Below are 11,609 nucleotides of genomic sequence, written 5' to 3' on the forward strand. Positions count from 1 at the left end.
ATTGTGTTAGCTTTTACAATAATATTTTTAGTAGGAATATTTAGTTAAATCATTTTATTTTTACCATTATAATTGATATAATTAACCATATTATTAAAATGTAAACATTAGTACTAATTGATATTTAAAACAAGATTAAGGAAGTAAACAAAATCTATAAAAATTCAAATAGTTGAAAAATCAATATAATGTCAGAATCAATTGATATCAAACATAAAATTTTAGTAAATCAGTACTTCTAAATTATTATGCTAATATTAATACATATAATATGTATTATTTAAAATTTATAAAAATTATTAAATTTAAAATCAATCATACACCATATTCTTAATTATTTATTTTAAAAACTGATTTAATTTTAGAACACATGTACATGATATGTTACAACACGAATTAAATATATCAGAAAAGACAAATAAATGATGGTTCTTAAAATCATTTGAAATGTTATGCTAGACTTTGGCTGTGCAGCATTATTCTAATTTTATGTGATAGGTAATAATAGTCTTTAAAAGTTCTCATCCAAATTCCAAACACAACCTGACTATAGGCAAAGTCAAAGATAAAAACATATACAGATTGATCACGACTTAACCCATAAATTTATATTTCCCAATATTTCTTATTCTGACTTTATTTTCTTTTCTTTTTTATATCAAAGCTTGGACCTACCAATATTTAAATTGAGTCAGGATCTTCGAATATTTTTGACTGTTTTTTTTCTTTCTATATTTTAAACATTGACTGCTTTGTTTTCGAGAATATTAAGAGAAGTGCTTAACTGTCATGCTAATCACGCTCGCTAATTTACATGTTTATCATATAAGTAAAGTCTAACTTGGCTCACGATTTGCATCATTTATTATTATAAATTTGTCTTCATCTTTTAACTCAAGTGTCGCATATGGTTTATAATACTTGTATATAATAATAATTAGAACTCCACGTTTCCACAAGTCATAGGAAGAGTTTAATTAAAATATACTAATAATTAAGATAAAATAATATTTTACAAATTAATTATTATCATTACTGCCAACTTCAATTCCAAAATTATAAGTTTTATCGAAGATATAGTATATATTTTATGTAAAAATCAATTTGAGGTTTAAATAATTGACTTAATTTATTTATTATCAACTAAAAACTACGCATAGATACCGTAATTCTGGTATATATGGTTTTTTGTTTTCAAATTACGAGGACTTTCACAATAAGTTGTTATTAAATTCTTCATTTGGTTTGAATTTTTTATTTTCAGTCATTTATAATAATCAAAATTATTTAAAAATATTTATTATAATTTTTATATCTTTAACATAATAAATATTTTAAATAAAAATTTTGTTTGCTGTAATAATTTTACTTAATTCAAGCAAAATTCTTTCTTCAAAAGTAAATGCCTAAATGTCCAAAAATAATAGATTTTAATTAAAATCTGGTATAAAAATATAAAATACAATAAATGCTTTGTAAAATAAAAATTTATTAATTTTAAATATTTAAACTTTGTTTAATGGTTAATATTAACTAAATCGATAATATATTGAGCAAACAATTTTAAAAATTATCATTATGCCCGGTTATCATTTTGTAGCACGCATTTTTTTTCATTCGACAAGCCATTTTCAACTAACCATGGGAAAATCAACTGATAAATTAACAGTTTTGAAAATTAATGTTTATCTGCTACTACTGTAAGATACGAATGTCAAATAGTTCTTTTAGTTTTTGATTGATTCAATCTAATTACATGTCATCGGATCACTTTGCCGAGTTTAATTAATAAACGAATTAAAAAGCAATTAGATAGTTAAAGCATTATTGTCAACATTTAAAAATTAACATAAATGAGGTAAGATTCTTTTGACATACAGTACTACATATTTTAATAATTACATTATTTAATAATTTTTTTATAAAATATAATATTAACAAATTTAATCATCAAATTATCATATATAACTATTATGTATATTAAATTTCACATAATTTAAACATTTATAAATATATCATTCAAATTTTAAATTAAAAATTAGTATTCGTTAAAATAAAGTAATATACAAAATATTTTTTAATTTTATTTGTATAAAATTTCGTAAAATTAATTCATTTGATAAAAAAAATTTAAACTAACCATTTGATTAATTAATATAACATTATTAAATAATATAAGTACTTAATATTAACTAATTCTGACTCAATAAAAAATGAGTAAATTTTTCTAAACTAAAATTAAAAACGAAAGGTTATTCATCCATTAATTTTAATTTAATTATATTTATATAATATTTGAATTCAAATTAAAAAATAATAAAACTTCATTGTCTTATTTTTTATTATTTTTTTAATTTACAGAAATCAAATTTTTAAAAATTCATACACATCGTCAGCGAATAATTAAAGAGTTTCAACAGTTTTGTTGATTAATTAATAATGATATCTGCGCATGCGTCACTGACTCCATTTGTTTGTAACTTGTAAGTTTCTTCCTACCCTCAGCAAATTTATAGTGCACGTTCGCTGCCTTACATATAAATAATTAAAGGTTTAAAATAAATTAATGAAAGAAAAATAATTTGAATGATTTAGATTATAGAAAATTAATGAAATTTGAAAAGCCTATTTGTTTTAACGATAGAGAAATTACAAATGAAAGTTTACAGGATTAATGTTTGAAAGAATTTTAAAATAAATTATGAAAATAGCTTATGACTTTCATAAGTTTTATTTTAATTAGATTTAATATGCTTATTGATGTAATTTATTAAAATAAAAAACTAATTTATTTTATTATATGGTATAAATTAACATGTAAAAGAAATTGTTAAACAAACGTTTAATTTAGTTTTGTAATCAAGCTCCTTAAGTCTTGCTAAAAATCATAGCTTGGCTGCAAAAAGTTAAAACAAACACGCAATTTGTAAGAAGGTGTGAAATTAGGATTTAAATGAGGGAGAATTTTAAATATTTTGATTGGTGAGTTTCGAATGGAAGAACATTTAAAATGGTTTAGTTGATAAACTTTAATGTAAAATAAGATTTTGAAATTTTAAGTAAAGAAAAACTAATAAAAGAATTAAATTATATCAATTTAAAATGATTAAGAAATTCAATTTGAATTTGAAACCTATTTAATTATAGTAAAACAGATTAATTTTCATATGGATAAATTGAGATTTTGAAATGTGCGTTTGGATGTGTTTCAACTACTACCACTACTAGAAAAGCGCTGATTACAAATGGATATTTATTCATCTGTAATACAGATAGATTTACAGACAAATTTGTGATTTTTATTTTTATTTTTTAATTTTTTGAAAAATCTGTCTATAAATCCGTCTGTAGTTTGCCTGCCACTTGGGGTGAAACAATATAGACAAAAATTACAGACGAATTTTTTCGTCTGTAATTTGAAAAAGGGAGGAAAATTTGGAGCGGGAGTTACAGATGAATTTTTCTGTCTATAAATATTGCCCTTTTTTAACCGACTTTTCATGTGACAATTTATAGATAGAAAAATTCGTCTGTAAATGGACTTGACAAATTTACAGACGGATTTTCCGTCTGTAACTGGATCTTTAAAACGCACCATTTCATTAAACCATTTACAGACGGATTTTTCCGTCTATAATGTCTGAAACCCATAAATTTGCCTCTCCCCCTTCCCCTTCCTCATTTTTCATAAATCTCTCTCTCGCCTCTCTCTGTCTCTCTCTCAAGGAGCTTCAGTTTTTTGGCCTTTACGAGTGATTGGAGCATCCATTTGAAAGATAATTTGCATCATTGTATTCCTGGTACGATACTTTAACTTTTAATTAGTTTAGTTTTTTTATTTTTTATGTATTTTAGAGACTTAAAATTTCTAAGATAGAGTTGTAGGATTGGAGATTGTATGACTGGGGAAGGGCGTAGAGGTCCTTCTCCGAACCTGATTATTGTATGCTGTTGGATTGTTTGTGTTTGCGGAGTTTGTAGAATATGCATGTTGTGGAGTTATAAAAGGATGTGCTCTAGAACGGTTTGGATTGTAATGTGTACGTTTTTTATGCATTGGAAGAAGTGGGCGATTACATAATATATAGATTATGTATAAAGAAAATTTAGATTTTTGTACATGTAAACAAATGTAAGAAAATATTAATATATTAGGAAAGATTCTGCCAAAATTTATATTAGAAATTTGTTGTATTAAGTGAAAATATTCATATAGAAAAATATTCATATATTAGGGGAGATTCTACCAAAATTTATATTAGAAATTTGTTGTATTAAGTGTAAACAAATATAGAGAAATATTCATATATTATGGGAGATTCTGCCAAAATTTACATTAGATACATGTTTTATTAAGTGTAAACAAATATAATAAAATATTCATGTATTAGGGGAGATTTTGCCAAAATTTACATTAAAAATTTGTGTAATGTAAAATAAAAGGTTGATATAATATTGTGTATTTGTGTATTTGGTCTCTAAACATGTATTATATTTGTTTCAGATATGGCAGGTAAAAGTAAGAAAGGTGTTACTCAAGGTCCTAATCGTGACAACATTGCTTCATCCACCGCTCCTACTTCTACTCCCACACCAGCTACTATGCACACCTCGCAAGATAGGAGACAAGAACAGTTTATCATGGTGCCCAACCCTGGGTATGTTGCTCCTCCCCCTTCATTGCCGACTACACATGCCACACAACCTCCTTCTACACAGGGCACAGGTGAGGGATCCACTGTTGTCCCAGTTGTAAGTGGCCAGCAATCATTACAGACGCAGGCATCATCTAGATCGCTTCCAATATTAAGATGGGATGAGTTTACTTGGTAAGTTAAATTTAAAATATGAATAATAACTCAAAATTGTTTTGAACAAGTTATAATAATTGTATTATTTTATTGTGTGTTAAGTTGGATTCCACCACAGAAGGGTCTCCACCAGGTGACAGATACCATTAAAAAGATGTTTGATGCGCCTTATACAAGTTTTGCAAAGGTGCCTAAGGATACAAAGATGAAATGGTTCAAAGATTGGAAGGTAATAACAGTTAATTAATAACAGTTAATTAATAACAGTTAATTAATTCCAGCTAAGTGTAATTAGATATTATTTCTTGTAATTCTTCTAATGAAATTGTATTTATGTAGAGCAACTTCTCCATTCCCCCAGGATGAAAAGATGATTTTCAAGACATGGAAGAGTCGCACTGCAAAGCGACTAAGACAGATGTACACTGAGGCCCGTCAGGATCCATCATCTGCTGATTGGATAGCACCCAACTTTCTTCATGTCTTGCAGGAGTATTGGGGTACTGATGAGTTTAAAAATCTCTCCGTAAAGAACAAGACAAACAGGGCATCCTTAAAAGGAGGATCGTTGCATACTGGTGGTTCTACGACTTTGTTTGGCACTAAAGCGAACTTGGTATGTGATTTTTAATTTTATTTTAAAATTTATTTTATTTAATCTACAATTGATGAGTGAGACGGTGATTTAATTGAAATTGCAGGAAAAGTTACTAAAGAGACCACCTACACATGGAGAGGTGTTCAAGGAGACACATACTCGTAAGGAAGACAAAATCTTATGGGTTGATACACGATCTCAGGCCACATATGTAAGTTATCCTTATTGACACTATATGTTATTATTAATGATTTATTATATAGTTTTCGAGACTAATATATAATTATCTGCATTGAATTATAGGATGACTATATTCAAAGGCTTGAGGAGGCATCTTCTCAAGATCCAGAGTCAGTTGATAATGATACTATATGGTCAAAGACGGTGGATGGCCTTTATAAAGGCCGCATTTACGACATGGGGAGTCGCTTTGCAGACTTTATGTCCCCTGCATCTGTCACCGGAGATGCCCCTTCTCTTGTACCTGAGGAAGTGGAAGACATGGTCCGCACTCAGGTCCATGCCCTCAATGAAGAACTACAGAAGCAAAATGAAGAGATGTGGAAGAGCAAGGAAAGTGCATGGAAGAAGAAGTGGGCGAAGAAAATGGAGAAGAAGATAAAGAAGAAGGTAGCATCGAGGATGCAGAGGGAGGTGCAGCAACAGATGCAGCAGCAATATATGCAGATGCATGCATACTTTGAGCTCATAAGAGCAAGCACCTCTACACCTCTTCCTCCTCCTCTACCAGCTCCAACACCACCAATCTTCAACTCCATGCGTCATTCCTCCTCTGACTCTTCCTCTACTGGTGGCGATAATTTTTCGGAAGATAATCACGCCGATTATTAGTGATATACAATGTTATTTTATTTTTTATATTATTTTTCTAGATGTTTACTTCTTCCTTTGTAATGGAATTTTAATTTTACATTTTATAGATAACTTTTAATTTTAAATATATAATTTTGTAGTTTTTATTATATTTATAAATTGTGATAATTAGGAAAGCGAGAAATAATTATGTTTATAAAAAAAAATTTAAAAAAATTTCATAAATGAATTATAGACAAATTTTTTCGTCTGTAATTATTTACTGATGTGCATATTACAGATGGACTGTAGTCGTCTATAATGCTAAAATTAGTCTGTAATAGTGAAAAAAATCTGTCTGTAAATTCGTCTATATTTTTGAATTTTCTAGTACCTTTTGGTTAATGATTTTTTTTATGCATTTCCTAATTTTTTACATCCATTGTAGACAGAAATTTAGAGATAAAATTTGTGTAGAATTCCTTAGATTCTTAGATATTGCTTATCAAACAATTTTAGAGTTTTATTTAAATATTTTATAATATTAAGTATAAAAATTTGACTAAAATAAAAGTTTTATTTTAATTAATAAATAAAGCTTACAAAACAACACTTAAATTTTATCTAAAGCTTAATGAGTTTTTTAATTTTGATCCTATGTGACAGAATCCTAATTAGTGTAGGATTTACATTCGTGCTTGCTATCAAGGAACTTATGTTAGAATTTTAAATGGGTTTATAGTGTGATGAAGTCATCCATGTGAAGCTACTATCTTTCGGTGAAAGAGAAGTGTAACACATTTTTAGTTAAAATAAAATTTTATTAAAAATTATGGAAGATAATTATTAAATTATAAGTGAAACTTATATAATTTTTATAATTTTAATAAATTTTAACTAATAATTAAAAATGTATTGAAGAATAAACTGTTAACATTTATATTTAGTGAAATATTAATCCACTTTTTTTATTTCTTTGTTCATGTAGTAAATATTGAAGAATAATAACTTAAAATATGTGAAATGACATTGTACTGAATAATTTATTTACTTAAAGATATAGCAAAAATCTTCCCAGGTCGTTCAAGATATTAATTTAAAATAAAACAACAACTCAGAAATAAAATCATTAACCTGAAACACTTTTAAAAATTAAAATATTAAAATAAATATAATTAATAAATTTAAAATAATAATGTTGTTGTGATTTAAAATATTAAAATAAATTATAATAATGAAATAAATATAATTCATAACATCAACAAATATATCAACAGAATAATTTAAGATAGTAAGTATCAATCAATTTAAATAAATATTGCAATTAAATAACAGAAACAATTAAATAATAATACTTATTAATTATAATTAAATTTTAAATTAAAGATATTATAACTTAGAAATACCTTTATAAGTTTACCACTTTCTTCTTGTTTATTAATTAATACAAGTACAATTTATTTGTGCGATGTTTCTTTTTGCCAATGACTTTTCTTTTGTTTTAATTTTTACTAGTTTGGTGTTGTAAGAAAATAAAAAATCAGATCATCCATGGTGGCTTTGCGAAGGCACGCTTTTCAATTTTTTTCCAACGAGGAGGTGTGGATTTTTTCTCGTATTTAAATAACTTCATGCAATTTGTCTTTTATTGAAATGGAAATACTTGAAGATAAGAATAATAAAAATATTGAGACATTGTTATATATATTATCTAATTTTAATTAAATTTTGTTATATTCATACGTTTCACTTTATATTTCGTCTTTTTTACACTTAACTCTACATTTATTTTTTATTTTTTTTTCACTTAGGTCTTATTTATTGTAAGTAATTTTTTTTTCTTCACATTTATTCATTCTCTTCTTCCTCTTTTGTTTTTTTTTTATTTCTTATACTATATATGCTATTTTTTATTTTTAAAATATTAAAACAAATATTTATTTATATATTATACTATTTTTATAATTTTTATATATTTTATTTATATAAATTAATACATAAATTTTAAAAAATATATATTTATAATAATTTTTTATTTTTTTATTATTACACTTGTAGTTGTTATTTAAAAAATTTATATATTTATATTTTAATAATAATTTTTAAAAAGTAGAAATACACATATACATTGTTAGAATACTCATAATTAAATAAGATAAACTTGAGAAGAGTATACACTTTTAAATTTTTCTTGAACTTTTTTTTATTAAAATTAATAAATATATACAAAATTAATAATTTTATATTAAAAAATTGTATTGTACATAGTGTAAATTATAGTTATATTTATATTATATTTATATTATTTTTTAGTTTTAAAATTTAATAATGATAGCATTCAAACATGTTAAATAAATAGTATAATAAAATTGACATGAAATCAAAGAGGCTCTTATTTTTCCCATTTACTTTTCTATTATTATAACAGTTGGTTGTAAGTAATATGATATTTTGAGCTTTGCATTATAGTTTGTAATTTCCATTTGTCTTGCCAAGTCATAAAATGATCAATTCAATTGATTGTTTTACTTCAAAAAATAGTGAATCTATAATCCAATTTTTTAATATCGACCAAAGGAAAACTGCATCATTAGCTATCATGTTTGGATATTTGTTTAAAACAAATATGTTAACATCTCCATTAATGTTTCCTAATTCTTTGAAACAAGACAGAGAAAAAAAATCTTTCACGATGATAATGATGATATTTTTCATACTTGACTTCATTTCAATCATATGTGCTATTGCTTGTGACCCAAAGTAACACATACACGGTGATTTTAACTCATCCCACACAAGATGTTTGTGTACATCAAGCTAATTAAGAAGAGTATTATATTAGTTTTCTTATTCATCCTTTTGCATTTCTATATTGCAAACTTGCTATTCATTCATGCATGTTTGTAAAGTAAAAATATGACTAATTATGACCACCACGTGGTAATGAACTATGTGGTCCCAAATAACTTTTAATGTGTTCATTTAGCATTTTAGCTTTTCTTTTTGCGTTAAAGCTAAATGTAATTATACTTTATGTTTTGGTGAGTCTTATTTCTCATATTATGATTTGCAACCCTTAAGGTATTTTTTTACCCCAAATCTTGCAATATGTGGTGGCTAAAAGCTGCTAAAAAAACTTGTAATTTGTGGTAGTAAATAACCGCAAATAAACTCCAGGTTAGCTGGACTAGAAAATGCTTTCTGGAAATTTTAGATTGTCAAATAATGATTTTACCATTTTTTGATAGATATAGTAGGGGTCACACAATGCGATAAAGTAAAATGAAAAAAAAAAGTAGAAATAGCCAAAAGTCTAACCAAAAATTGTGTGTAATTTTGCTAGAATAATGGTTGAGAAATTAAAAGAAGTATTGAAAAGTATAACATTTATATTATTTTTGGTTCGATATAAAATAAAAGAAATAAAAATAATAATGTTAAATTTTTGTTATTTGTTTGAGAGGGAAAAAATAGAGAGAAGAGATTTTTTATGGGACCTAAAAACAAAAACATCCTCCTCAAGTGACGTGAAATTAATGGGAGTGAAAAAGGAAGCTGTACATGTCTTTTTTAAATATTTATAAAAATTAGACTAAGTTTTGACGACCAAAAAATAGAGAGTAAAACTTTAAAATTTATGAGTGAATTACTTCACTGGTATGATTTTTTTATACAATTTATACATTATTTTAGTTTTCATCATTACAAAATAATATATTTTTATTTTATTATTACAAATCAATCGATAATTGTGTGTGAGGCACTCAGGTAGTAAAGACAAATAATAAGAGTACTGAATTTTGTTAGTGCCCTTAGTTTTATGAAGAATAGTTTCATCATGTTCCTAATCATTGCGGTACATTTTAACGCATTTGCATCATGAAGAATAGAGTGTGAAGTGTAGGGGTCTAAATATTTACAAAACACAGAATTAAAAACTTCTGATATTATTAAAAATAACCATACTTAGTTAATTTAAAATTTGATTAAAAATAGTCTAAGTATACTTTTAAATCAACATGAAAATAGATATTAAATATTACCTCAAACTTTTATATTAAAATAATACGACCGATTCTTAATTTTATATGTAATTTCATATACTGATGAAAAGAAACAAAAAATTAGAAGGAAACTAATACTTTCTTTTTTGGCTTAAATGATATTTTTTATAATTTTAAAAATTAGTCTTTATAAAAATTATGTTAACATTTAATTCTGTACATTAACAAATTTTGTACTCCTATGAAATATTCTACACTAAATCATAATATTATTTTATAGAATTTAATTACAAAATAATATTATTTGTATGGGCAAAAACTTATTTAAAAATACTTTTTCACGAACAAGAAGCAGAGAAAAAGCTCACCCGAGCAACATGAGGCTGCATTTTCACGAATGTAGCTTGGAATAATAATAATAATAATTTTTCGAAAAAAAGTTTAAGTGGCAGACAGTTGATGTCTAAAGCGTCAACAGAACATTTAAGGAAGTGAAGATATCATAACTCGACGAGAAACAAAATAGTAGATGTTTCCAAAATAGCATGGAAAAATGCAAACCAATTTCTTTTAAAAGTCGGATTAAGAACTTAAAATAATATTCAAAAATATAATAATATATAATTTTATAATTTTTATATATTATAAAGCATTAGTTAATAACAATTTTATTCTTTAAAAACAAAATAGAAAAATATTTATTATACAACTCTTTTTTTATATATTTTTATCAATTTTTTAATATATATCTTAAAAAGTAAGAGCACACAATAAACATTTATATATAATATATATTATAAAATTGAAAATATTAATAATATTACATGTTATAAATTTTGATATAAAATATTATTTTTAAAATTGTAATATATTTTTAAACGCAGATTTTAAAAAGTATTTATATTTTAAAAATTCCAATTAACCAACGGTGGTTAACTAGTCCACACCTCATTGACCTCGTAGTCTAGTTAGAATTATTTATATAATCTTAATATTTTATACCCAAATTTTTGCACTGTTTATTTAATTTTTGTATTTCTCTTTCTACTTTACCATATTATTTATTGTATAATATTTTATTTTATACTCAAATTATTTTCACATTCTTTCTTTTTTCAGTCTTACGTCTCTCTTCTTTTTGTGAGCATATACATTTCTTAAAGATGTAAAAATATCTATATCTTTGATTTTAAATTTATATGTATAAAATACATTAATAAAAAAATTGTTTAACTTACATATATTAAAAAATCAATTTGATTACTTCAAAATTTAAAAGTTAATTTAAACATACAAAAATAATAACATTTTATTAAAAAATATTTATTAAATTGTGTATCTATTATATAATAAATATTTTATTTTTAAAATGATATTAGATAC

The sequence above is a fragment of the Abrus precatorius genome, unplaced genomic scaffold, assembly GCF_003935025.1.
Source record: "Abrus precatorius isolate BTA unplaced genomic scaffold, Abrus_2018 Scaffold8, whole genome shotgun sequence".
Classification (NCBI taxonomy): domain Eukaryota; kingdom Viridiplantae; phylum Streptophyta; class Magnoliopsida; order Fabales; family Fabaceae; genus Abrus; species Abrus precatorius.